This window comes from Danio rerio, chromosome 25 (assembly GCF_049306965.1).
Source record: "Danio rerio strain Tuebingen ecotype United States chromosome 25, GRCz12tu, whole genome shotgun sequence".
Lineage (NCBI taxonomy): Eukaryota > Metazoa > Chordata > Actinopteri > Cypriniformes > Danionidae > Danio > Danio rerio.
This window is the reverse complement of record NC_133200.1, coordinates 10330001-10344079: the sequence shown is the minus strand read 5'-3', so window position 1 is coordinate 10344079 and position 14079 is coordinate 10330001. Positions and strand designations below refer to the sequence as shown.

The 14079-nt window shown below is 36.1% G+C and overlaps 1 long non-coding RNA gene across 3 annotated transcripts in view; it reads left to right on the top strand.

Annotated features, from left to right (window-relative positions):
• LOC141380900 (uncharacterized) overlaps positions 1–14079 on the top strand; it is a 140484-nt gene that overhangs the window by 97283 nt on the left and 29122 nt on the right. For all 3 annotated transcript variants that reach the window (XR_012400266.1, XR_012400264.1, XR_012400265.1), the window contains exons 3-4: positions 1828–1899; positions 7476–7568. This is a non-coding gene — a long non-coding RNA (uncharacterized lncRNA). The remainder of the gene's footprint in view (positions 1–1827; positions 1900–7475; positions 7569–14079) is intronic.

Below are 14079 nucleotides of genomic sequence, written 5' to 3'. Positions count from 1 at the left end.
AATTTGTGGCTATGGTGTTCCATAAAATGGAAGTTAATTATGACCAGCACTTTGATTGTAAACAAAACATTATTTACAACTGTAATGGCAGCTTACCATTCATCCTCCCACCAGAGGGAACTCTCACCCAAATATTGACTGGGTACTTCCTCGGTGGCACTTCCTGGTAGCCACCATATATAAGCACACTGCTTATGTCTGTTCTTTGCGAAGTATTGCTAGTTTCACTGCCTACTAAGCGGTTTCCTACTGCTGTTTCTGTCATTGTGTTATGACCTTTTTGCCTGCCCTTTTTGGATTTTGGACTCTGCCTTGTTTGCCTTTTCGGACTGCCTCTTTGTTTACTTGTCGTTAGTTGTGGGCAAAGCGAGGCTTCGTGAAGCACTGAAACAGTCAAAGCAAATGTGTCGAAGCTTCGAAACTGATCAAACCCCCACTCTACAGTGACATCTAGTGGTCATTTTTTTATGTATTGCACTGAAACAGCTTCAGCAAAGAACAGTTGAACAAATTGAGGCATTAAACCCAACTTTGTACTTTGTATCCTTGATCCTTCAGGTAGCATAGTACAGTGGTTAAGGTGTCAGACTGCCATGCGGGGTTAGTAGGTTTCAAAGCCAGGCTTGGGCAGTTGTTTTAAAAATGCTTTAATACCAATTGGTAATGCTTTGCTCTTGTATCATTTTGTTTCAGCATTGGTCTGATATCCGAATAAACAATTTGTGAATAAATATGTCTTGTTTTTGTCTTAAAAACAGGGTTGTTGCTAGATCAAAAACGGTGGCCTGAAGTTATCAAGAATTATTTATATTATTCATTAAATTTCCCATTTATTGTATTTTATTAATGTCTACCCAAACCCTAAACCCAACCATACTGTAAAAATATTTATTATTGTTTTACAGTTTTACAAAAATGATGCTAAATTGAAGGTGTGACTGCAGCTGTACTGTATCCTATTTAGGCTACACAAAACAGAAACATGATTAAAATGCATAAACCATGGTTTCGGAGTATTTGTACAAGTCGGGATTCGAACCCAAAACATCATGCAAAGCATAGAATCAATTAGCAAACACACAGTCCTCTAAGCCATATGAGACAGAGATTGATTGTTGACCTTGGCAGTCAAATGAGGATTCGCCAGGTCTCGAAACGTTTCTAAGCTGATCGATGCTTTGAATTGCTTTAGTCACGTGACTAGGTGTTTCGAAACACTTTAGTCACGTGACTTGGGTGCTTCGGATCATGCTTCGGTGCAGTGTTTCGAAACACTTGCGCTTCGGGATCTCGACACTGTGTTAAAACATCAGTTTCACGTCAGCCATCCCTACTTGTCGTTGTCTGGTTCATGATCACGATTCTGCCTTTGTTTGATGCTAGCTGTTTGTTTTATAAACTTCCAGCTTTTGGATTCAATCCGCCTCCATGTCTTCACCTACGGCTCAAAAACACGGTATCAGAAATTCTGGATTTCACATAACTCTTCATGCTGTCCCAAGTTCCCAACACAAATCGATTAAGTTAACTTAATGTTTTGTTTTTTTTTTGCTTTACAAATTTAAGTGAATTAAACCTAAAACAATGAAGTTGTCCCAACAAAAAATAAGAATTCTATTGTTTCGCATCGTTTTAAATAAGTAGTTTGAACAAGCAGCAAATATAATTTTTTGAGTGAACATTTATTATTTTCAATCCACAACAAACAATTTTTAGCCTGTACACAACATGCTGATACTATTCCGGCTCATTTATAAAGCAATTCACGTACCGAACACCGCTCCAAGGTTCCTCAATATGACATGCACATGTGTTTTTCCCCCTCAGGTCCACCGTCAGTGAAAAATCAGTCTTGGGTATTGGATCGATTCCCAGGATCTGACTCCGGAAGTTACACAGGTCAGTCATTACAGGTGAAAGATTAAAGCTTGGACTGGATTTCTAGTGTTCAGTGCACATCAATAACATCTCTCCCATGGCCTCTTATGCTTTTGGCTGGTGTGATTATATCGTGCCCTTGGGGGGTGTCTTGGGTCAGGTGGGTTGATTCAACTTTGTATGGAGGAAAAGATCTCAAAAGATGAAATGTGCTGTCCTTCATTTTAAAATCAAATATCAGAAGAAATAAATGGTGTTACGGGCTGTTTAGATCCTGTTTTCTGTAAAAACAGGATCTATTTTTCTAAACCAATCTGTTTTTCGTTTTTCTAACCCTGACCATATCTTTAAAAAGGAGGCGTTGCACCCAACGCCACCCCTAAATCCAAGAATCATTCATGTTTCCCCTACAATCCAAATATATGCGCTATAGGTGAATTGAATGAACTAAACTGGCCTTAGTGTATAAGTGTAAAGGTGAGAGTGTATGGGTGTTTCCCAGTATTGGGGTGCAGTTGGAAGAGCATTCGCTGCGTAAAACATATGGCGTAATAGTTGGCGGTTCTTTCCACTGTGGCAACCTCTTCTAAATAAGGGACTAAGCCGAAGGAGAAAGAATGAATGAATGCATGTTCTGATCTACTGGGATTTTCACACACAACAATCTCCATGGTTTGCAGAGAGTTACAGAACAGGTGAGCAGCACTTTTGTGAGTAAAACTGCCTCTTTGTTGCAAGAGGTCAGAGGAGAACGACTTGGCTGTTCCGGCTGATAGAAAGGCAGCAGTAACTCAAATAACCAGTGGAGGTCTGGATAAAGAGCATCACTGAGCACACGGCATTTCAAACCTTGAAGCAGACGAGCTCCAGCCGCAGCAGAAAAAGAAGGAAAGAACACCGCTGACACTCCTGTCCGCTAATAACAGCAAACCGAGGCTACAATTCACAGAATTGGAAAAAAAAAAGACTGGAAATAGGTCACCTGGTCTGATTAGTCTCCATTTCTGCTGGAACATTCACACGATAGTGTCCGAATTTGGTGAGATCAACAGGAAAACAAGGATCTATCCTGTCTATCAGTGGTGTAGACCAGGGGTTCTCGACTTGGTCCTGAAGGCAGTTGACCTGCAAAGTTTAGTTCCAAGCCCAATTAGACACACCTGGGCAAGCTAATTAAGCTCCTACTAGGCTTTCTAGAAACATCCTTGCAGGTGTGTTGAGGAAAGTTGGAGCTAAAGGACACCGGCCCTCCAGGACCGAGATTGAAAACCTCTGGTGTAGGCAATTTTCATGGCACTCTTTGGGCTACGTAAAGGTCCTGTGAAGGGCTTTGAAATGTGCATTTTTGTATTCGATATTTGACATAATCTAAACTAAAACACGAAAAGAGAGCGGGAAAATGAGTAGCCCCTCCCCCTTTGAAAAAAACAGGCAATAGTGTTTTGTTTTTATCACATCTCTGCCAGTAAGAGTGGTTGAGCTCAAGCGCATCATATGAAAAGCAAATGAGAAGTGTCTTGAAAGGGGTGGGGCAAATCAGACACTAGCAAGCATTTGATTGGTCAGAGGATTTTATGAGTATGAGGTGATGTCAAAAAAAGAAATCGCTGACCCTTTTAGATGGAAGTGACAAACTATGTGACGTTAATGTTTATTAACTAATTTCGAGAGAATCATGTGCTTATGATTGATCACAGCTGGTCCCACATCAGCTCACAATTGATTCATCAATGAGATGATTCCTAGCTCACTATAAATAACCAGAGTTTTCTTATCTCAGTATTTTCATCTTGAAGAATCCCCTCGATCCACCCCCTACTTCCCATTCTTTCCAGATGGGCAGCACGATAGCCCAGTGATTAGCACTGTTGCCTCAAAGCAAGAATGTCTCTGGTTAAAGTCCCGACTAAACCAGTTGATATTTCTATTTTGAGTTTGCTCGTTCTCCCCATGCTCGCATGGGTTTTCCCCAGGTTCTCCGGTTTCTTTCCACAGTACAAAAGCACGCAACCTAAGTAAATTGAACATACCAAATTTATACTATAGCCAAGCTCTTAGCAAGTGAACATCTCTCCTTAGCCATCCTATATCTGTTATTAGCCAGAAATAAGTCAGGGGAGTTCATCGAGATCTACCGGAGCCCATGGCTCAAGGATCTCTTAGGTTCAGGGCTCTCTCTCTCTCTTATTAATCATCAGCTAAGTGTGAACTCTTTAAAAGCCTTGTATGTTTATATTAATTTTATATCTTCTAAACATGAATTTAGAGACTGTTTTTGAGCAGAGTAGCTTAACGATATTGTTTCAATACTCTTACTAACATCTAAAAAAAAACTTTATTTTAATTTCACGCTTTAATACTTATTGAGCATCATTTAAACACCATGTTGTTCTTGAGTGTTGATCATGTTCATTTCTTTATGACTACTGTAAATTTATCTTGAGTTAGCCTCTTCCAGTTGTTTAACATGCAACAAAGCTCAGATCTGAGTATGATTTTTCTTGAATATGACAATGAGTTCACTGTCTCCATATTCATCATATTTCAATTCAACAGAGCACCTCTGGGATGTGCTGAAACAGGAGATTCGCATAATTGATATTCAGCCAGCAGATCTGCAGCAACTGCTTATTCTCAAGTCAATATGGACCAAAATCTGTTTCCAGCACCTTGTTGAATCCATGCCACCAAGAATTAAGGCAGAAAATGTGGCCTTTGGCACACTTACCAAAAGCCTTTGTAATTAAAATGGCATCTACTCTTGTGTTAGTCTGACTGTTTTTCATTTTCCTGAGCTCTTCTTAATCTTGGATCCAGAGCAGAAGGTTGTTATGGTCATTGATGAATTAGGAGTACAAAAGAGATTTCTGCAATGAAACAACAACGAAAAATACCTCTCTGCATAGATTTCTTTAGGTAGTCTGAATACCACCCGGTGACCTGCTTGGACCTTCAACCTCTCCATGATAGATCATAGTTCTCAATTCCTCCAACATTGTCTACACTGGTTTGGATGTTTGTCTCAAGGAGAACTCGTTTCCTCAACTGAGCCTAGTTTCTCCCAAGGTTTTTTCCCCTCATCCATTGGTGAAGATTTGGTTCTTTGCCATTGTTGCCCCTGGCTTGCTTGGTTGGGGCCGGTGGAGCTGCTCTTCAGTGTATTGTATTCTACAGCAGTGTTTCTCAAACATTTTTGGCCATTCCCCACCTTGGAGATCGGGAAGGGTTCCTAGCCACTTGTCCCATCAACCAAATCTTTCCACCATCCATCCATCCATCCATCCATCCATCCATCCATCCATCCATCCATCCATCCATCCTTCCTTCCTTCCTTCCTTCCTTCCTTCCTTCCTTCCTTCCTTCCTTCCTTCCTTCCTTCCTTCCTTCCTTTCTTTCTTTCTTTCTTTCTTTCTTTCTTCCTTCCTTCTTATTCCATTTATTAATTAGGGATCGTCACAGCAGAATGAACCACCAACTTGTCCAGCATATGTTTTACGCAGTGGATGCCTTGCTTTAAATATAACTTTTAAAATGCATTGAAATAACATCACATTTTAAGCACATTTAAAAATCTTTTGCACAATTAAGGAAGGGTTGCTTCACTAAGTACAGTATATTTTCTCCCAGGCCTTTCTATTTTTATGTTTAACCATATCTCTACCAGCGACGCAGTAAGTAGTGCTGTCACCTTACAACAGGTACGTCACTGGTTCGAGCCTCGGCTGGGTCAGTTTGAGTTTCTGTGTGAAGTTTGCATGTTCTCCCTCCGGGTGCTCTGTTTTCCCCCACAGTCCAAAGACATGCGGTACAGGTGAATTGGGTAGGCTAAATTGTCTGTAGAGTGTGAGTAGGTGTGTGAATGACTGTGTGTGTGTGGATGTTTCCCAGTGATGGGTTGCGGCTGGAAGGGCATTAGCTTTATTTGTATAGCACTTTTACAATGTAGATTGTGTTAAAGCAGCTTCACATAAATGGTCATAGTAATTGGAACAGAGTAGTTCAGGGCATCCGCTGTGTAAAAACGTGCTGAATAAGTTGGTGGTTCATTCCGCTGTGGTGACCCTGGATGAATAAAGGGACTAAGCTGAAAAGAAAATGAATGACTGAATATCTCTACTATTCCTAAGCTCAATGTATAAGCAAAATTGAAAGTAAGAGTAAGTAATATAGTGGTGCTGTCGCCAGTACTTTGAATGCGAAAATGCTTTCAGTTCAGAAATTGAATGTGCGTGATCCAATTTGAATAAAAAATGTATTATAAGTTAAAATTAGCATAACATTTAAAGAAAAATGAGTAAATGAGGGTGAAAATACATCACCCTTCGAGTAAGGTCAACATGATAGAGGGCATTCAGCTTTCTCCATCTGTGCTATGACACCCGCGTTTCATTCTCCTTGGCTACTTAAGGATGCCATTGTTTTGAATGCATGGTCAATAAATAAAGGGAAAAAAAAGTGTTGCTCCCCTCCTAAAATGCCTCCATTGCTGATCATTCCCACTTTAAGGCTGTACTCACACTAGGTACAGTTGCCTCGAACCGGGCCAAAGCACGCTTCCTCCCTCCCGTCTCCCCCGACGGCCCGCGCTCACACCACAAACGGGCCTCGGCACGTTTACGTCATCGCGGCTGCACTGTTTAGTGAGAAGCGCTCTCGCTAAGCAGCACAGTGGAGATTTCTTTAGTTATATAGTTTCAGTCGTTTGTTATGCAGTGACATGCAGTCAGATATTTCGCCGAACAGATCCGCCACTTTTGCCGCTCATGAACAATCATAAAGCCCTCGTGCTGCAGGAATGAGGAGGTCTGCTGAAGGTGCGCAGCTGTCGTGCTGTGAGGAGTTCTCGTCTTTTAATAAACTACGGCAGTTTGCATTCACTGAACAGTAAGAATGAATAATAAATCCATATGAAACAGTCCCTTAAAAGTCACGTCTCGCCTTTCAGTTTCGGGCTTTGGTGCGTTTTGCGCTCACACACAAGCGTACCGTGCCAAAGCCCAAGTGACCAGCGCTCAGGCACACCTCTTCCAACCGGGCCAGGGCCGGCCAAGTGAACCGTGCTTGAGCTCGATTTAGCGCACTCACACTTCTCAAACGATCCGGGAAACGGGCCTGGGCACAGTACGGATGGCATAGTGTGAGTAGGCCCTAAGAAGTTATGCTATTTGTATTAAACTGAACAGAATCTATTTTTAAAATACTGAATCTACACCAGCATTCTTCCACAACTCCACTCCCTGCCTAACATACTGGAATGTTCCACAATCTGAATTATTGTTATGGCTTAGTTTTCTCTTTTCTAAATCTAAGTTAAGCTCTTTAACACAATCAGTATAAAAGCGGTATATAAATGGTGATAAAACTTGACTTGACTATGGTGTTAATGTTGAACAATGGCATTTACGAAAACAACCCTGTACGTTCTATTCAGCTAAAGCCTCTTTCACACCCTTCTGACATCCATTTTACTACAGGGTGCAAAATTCCTCTTAAAGCCTGTCATTTCAGATCTGATTTGGTTACAGATCGGTGCATATAGGGTTGAAAAAGCATCACGAAAGCAGATCCTCATTCTGTCTGTTGCTCTGACCTCTTAGAACCAGACGTTCCTCCTGACGCTCCTCTGGGTCACAGATGATAGAGAAATCCGCCATTCGCACAGGTCCCTAAGGAGAATCCAGGAATCAGAGGTTAGTGGTCACAATCCAGCTGGGAGAAGCCAGAAGTGGCTGTCAAGCTGATAAGTTGTTGTTTTGTACCGCATCCGTTTAAGAGCCCAGACAAACTCTGTCCTGAAACGACCTCCTAAACCCGTCCTGCTCCGTCACAGTTTAGCGCAAGCCGTTACTCAACTCCTTTTACTCCTAAATCTTTTAAGTAATTTGTGGGCTATTTCACATGCCATCTGAAAATTATTACGCAGCCATAACTAGGACATAAGGGATTCAATGTCAATGAGTAAAATTAATCTATTGTGACTAAAGCTGATATAAAGTCAACGAGAAGCACATTTTAATCACTCTTCAGTCTTTCAGTATGATCCTGCTGCTGTCTGCCAATGTACAGAAAAACTTGAACAATGTCAGAATACTCATATATATATATATATATATATATATATATATATATATATATATATATATATATATATATATRTATATATATATATATATATATATATATATATATATATATATATATATATATATATATATATATATATRTATRTATATATATATATATATATRTATRTATATATATATATATATATATATATGTATATATATATATATATATATATATATATATATATATATATATGTRTATATATATATATATATATATATATATATATATATATGTATATATATATATATATATATATATATATATATATGTATATATATATATATATATATATATATATATATATGTATATATATATATATATATATATATATATATATATATATATATATACACATACATATATATATATACATATATATACATACATATATATATATATATATATACACATACATATATATATATATATATATATACATATATACATACATATATTTACATACACATACATACATACATACATACATACATACATATATATATATATATATATATATATATATATATATATATATATATATATATATATATATATATATATATATATACATATATATATAAATAAATTCAAAAACCTCATGAAAGCCATAGAGCATTAAAATAAATGCTTCAAAATAATGTACTTTCTGTGATGATCTAAAGTATTTTTGGAATATCTATTTCAGACGTTAATGGCTTTTGCTATGACCATCCTTAGAGAAAAGCAACTTCTTTGAGAGCCTTGAATTGTCTGCAGACCAATCTCAGATATGCATGTATCAGTGCACGTTCGCTTTATTGGAGCATTTTTCTGTTATTTCCACATAATTGCACACATCTCATCGTAAAAGCTCTTGAAGAATACACTCTCATCTCCTCCTAAACATCTCTCACCCAGATCTCTCACAAGACGTAAAACAAGATGAAGTGGTGGGGAAAAAGTGAAATAGCTCTAATGCTTCTGTACAGTATCAAGTTTCATCGAAGTTCAACAGTGCAGACGTCAAAACTCATTTATCACAAATCCAACACTACAAGGTTCACAAAGATAAAAACGTCTGGTTGAACTTTGCCAACAAAAGCCTTTTATTTTTTTTTTGCTCTACTGTGATGGAAGATTCATTTTGATATAAAATTCGCCAAGCGTTTCTGACATTTATTGATCAGTGCTTCTTTATTAAAATGTAGGCCATCTCCTACCTGCTATTAATAAGAGATGATTTATGAATAACTATATGACAGGAGATTTTATATGAAAACCCTCAAGTTTACCCTTTGGATTTTCTTTTTGGACTACTTACATGACATTACTTTGCTCAGACAGACTTGGATATGAAACTTCAAAAAGTAGATTGACTGTATGATTTGTTTGGCATGTTCTGTTTCTTATACTGTTAAATCACTTTGAGGACCGATGTATTTTATATATAGTCATGCACCACTGATGATGCATTTTGAAGCTTGACAGTTTAAAAACTTTTCAAATATACTTTTGTTATATGCAAAAAAATAACAGCATTTAAAATAGCACAAGCATGGTTTGTTATATACCCGTATAAGTTCAGAAGAATGAGAAAACTAGGACAAAAAGCTTGATTTAAGAGGCCATTAAAATGTATTCATATAAACCAAAAAAGAGAATCTAAAAAGGAAACTAAACCAAGGTACAGGACAGACCATAACCCCTTTTCACACAAAAATAATACGGGACAATGATGTGAACTGAGGGTATTTAAACACAAGAGCACAATGTAAATGTGACTAAACAAGGCACAGGTGAGCATAGTTGACTAACTAATGATAACCATATAAACAAGCTAGAACTAACATACAAGAATAAAGAAAGCACAAGCTAAACGTTTAGAGTGAATTTAAGGTATTTAAACAAAAGAGCACAACGTAAATGTAACTAAACAAGGTACATGTGAGCATAATTAACCAACTAATGTGTAACCATATAAACAAACTATAACTAGCCACAGGAAAAGGGAAGTAAGCTAAATTTTAGAGTGAATTGAGGTTAAACATGAGCACAGTGCAAATGTAACTAAACAAGGCACAGGTGAGCATAATTAACCAACTAATGAGTTACTATATTAACACACTAGAACAAAGCTAGAACTAACATTTAAACAAACGGATGTGTTTTTCTGTGATTTGTTTAATGGGAACACTGATGTGGTGGTGTGGTGAAGCCAAAAATAAATTTTCACTTGTGGACAATTAGGACAGAGTAGTAAACAAGACAAGACAGCTGAGCATAATTAACCAACTAATGAGGAACTATAGAAATAAAATGTAGCACACGCTAAGTGTTCAGAGCAAACTAGGGGTATTTAAACAAGAGCACAATATAAATATAACTAAACAAGGCACAGGTGAGCAAAATTAACCAACTAACGAGTAATCATAAAAACAAACTAGTACTAACATACAGGGGGAAAGGAAGCACATTCTAAATGTTGAGAGCGAACAGAGTATTTAAACAAAGGTGTATAATGTTGATGTAACTAAACAAGGCACAGGTGAGCATAATTAACCAACTAATGTGTAACAATATGAACAAACTAGACTAACATACGGGACAAAAAGGAAGCACAAGGTAAATGTTCAGAAAGAATTGTGGAGATTTAAGCTGCGGTCACACTGGGCTTTTCCTCACATAGACTTCCATTCATACGCATGCGAATGCGTCAGACCGGAAACACGGGGTCATGCGTCTTGTTTCGCAGGAAGTTCAAGCTTGGTGAACTCTGACCTGTGAAATCGCATCACTTGACTGCGTGAGATCAGTCGAGGATCAAAACACGACCTCTCTTTACAGAAACTTAAAATATGGACCAATCACTTGCTTTTTTTATGTCTAATCATCTTGTTTAATCCCGCCCCTTTTCAAAGCACCGCACAACAGAATTTTGCATGCTCAAGCTCTAGTCTAGTTTGATCGAGGTATAACCATATAAACAAACTAAAACTAGCATACAGGGAAAAACAAAGCACAAGCTAAACGTTCAGAGCGAACTGAGGGTATTTAAACACACAAGCACAATATAAATGTAGCAAAAATTAACCAACTAACGAGTAATCATAAAAACAAACTAGTACTAACATACAGGGGGAAAGGAAGCACATTCTAAATGTTGAGAGCGAACAGAGTATTTAAACAAAGGTGTATAATGTTGATGTAACTAAACAAGGCACAGGTGAGCATAATTAACCAACTAATGAGCAACCATATAAACAAACTAGAACTAGTGTACAGGGAAAAAAAAAAGCAAAAGCTAAACGTTCAGAGAACAGAAACCAAAGGTAAACGTGATGTCTGGTTTTCTGAAATTAACTGATTAGAAATAATAATAATAATAATAATAAAATGCAAATATAATGTAAAACTAGTAAAAAAAAGCAAAGTAATAATTTTTGCAGTGTAAATAATGATATAGTTGATTTGAATATACCAATGTAAAATGCATTGTAAAAGTGAAAATAATGTAAAGAATCAATCATGTAGAGGTGATAAAGTTAATTGCATCCTTTTGTGAAGCTAATGCTTGATGTACACTCCTATGCTGGACACGTATGGTTTGTTTGCCCTGTATTTGTTTGTTTGTGAAGAGCCCCAAAATATTAGCTCTCAGTCTGGGTTGCATCAAGCCCAGCAGAGTAGATATTATCAGGTGACATTAAATGCCACATTTTGCCAAAGAAGACATTCTTGTATGTGTTATTGGTTTGCACTGGCAGTAGAAAACAATAAGAGTAATATTCCTAGAGCAGGTGAAGTGCAGGAGAAATGTCTTTACTGTAAAAGCAGCATGTTGTCTGTGCAGGATGAGTTATCAGCAGTCGGCTGAAAGCAGGTGATTTATTGAAGATATGACGAGCTGTCACTGTTCATCTGAGCCACATTCTCAACCAGTAAAAATGTCACCGCTCAGCAGTGTGAATTTGTGGATGGTTTAAAACAAAATTTAGGTTGCTTCTGCAGTCAAAGACATCATATTCATACTTCTTCAGTATTTAAAAAATAGTGAGTGGATGAATGAATGTGTGGATGAATGAATAATTCTAATAATAAATGAGTGATCGAATAAACAAATTGACTGAGAGATGAGTTATATGAGTATGTGAATGAATGAGTGAATAAATGAATGAGTTAATGAAAGAACAAACGAGAAAACAAATGAATGAGTGAATGAACATTGTGTGTGAATAAATAAATAAAATAAAATATATAAATATATATTAATTAATGAATGACTAAATGATTAAATGGGTGATTGAATGAACAAATTAATGAATGAGTGCATAAATGAACTAATAAATGAGTGAGTGTGAATGAATGAGTAAACAAATAAATTAGTGTGAAAGAACAAATGAGAAAGTGAATGGACAATGAGTGAGTAAATGAATGAATTAGCTAATTAATGAGTGAATAAATGAACGAGTGAAAGAACAAATGAGAAAGTGAATGAACATAGATGTGTTTAAATGAATAAACAGGTTAATGAATGAGTAAAAGATTAAATAAGTGACTGAATGAACACATTGAGTGTGTGACTAATGAGTGAGAGAACAAATACATGAATTAGCGAAAGAGCGAATGAGAAAGTGATTGATTGAGTGAATTAACATACTGATGAGTGTGTGGATGAATGGACAGATTAATGAATGAGTAAATTATTAAATGAGTGAAGGAATGAACAAATTAATGAGTATGTGAATGAATGAGTAAACATAAATGAGTTAGTGAAAGAACAAATGAGAAAGTGAATGAGTGAATGAACATTGAGTCTGTGGATGAATTAACAGATTAATTTATCAGTGAATGATTAAATGAGTTATTGAAATAATAAGTGGGTAAATTAATGAATTAGCTAATTAATGAGTGAGTGAATGAATGAACAAATGAATGAGTAAGTGAATGAATGAACTACTTAATGAGTATGTAAATTAACAAGTAAACAAATGACTTAGTGAAAGAATGATTGAGCAAGCGAATGAATGAGTAAATAAACATTGAGTGTATGAATGAATAAAAATATTAATAAATGACTTAATTATTAAATTGGTGATTGAATGAACAAATTAATGAGCGATTGAATAAATGAACTAATGAATGACTGGGCATGTGAAAGAATGCGTGAACAAATAAATAATTTTAGTGAAAGAACAACTGAGAAAATGAATCAGTGATTGAAATAATAAATTAGTGAGTGTGTAAATGTATAAACAGATTACTGAATGAGTGAATGATTAATACATGATTACATGAACGAATACATGATTAAGCCAAAAAACAAAGAGAGTGAATGATTGTGTGAATAAAACTATTGTTGGGTGTGTGTGGATAAATGAACAGATTAATGAATGAGTAAATGAGTGAAGGAATGAACAAATTAATGAGTATGTGAATGAATGTGTAAACAAATAAATGGGTTAGTAAAAGAAAAAATGAGAAAGTTAATGAGTGAATGAACATTGAGTGTGTGGATAAATGAACAGATAAATGTATGAGTGAATGATTCAATGAGTGATTGAAATAATAAATTATTAAGTGAGTAAATGAATGAATTACCCAGTTAATGAGCAATTGAATGAATGAACAACTTAATGAGTGACTGAATTAATAGACTAATTAATAAGTATCTAAATTAATGAGTGAATAAATGAGTTAATGAAAGAATGATTGAGAAAGCGAATGAATGAGTGATTGAACATTGAGTGTGTGAATAAATAAAAATATTAATGAATGACTGAAGGATTAAATAGGTGATTGAATGAACAAATTGAGTGAGTGAATAAAATTAACTAATGAATGAATGGGGATGTGAAAGAATGAGTAAACAAATAAATGAGTTAGTGAAAGAACAACTGAGAAAGTGAATTAGTGATTGAAATAAATTAAAGAGTGTGAAAATGAATGAACAGATTAATGAATGAGTGAATGATTAAATAAGTGATTGAATGGACAAACTATTGAGTGAGTAACTAATTAGTGAGTGAACAAATACATGAGTTAGCAAAAGAAAAAACGAGAAAGTGAATGATTGAGTGAATAAAAATATTGTT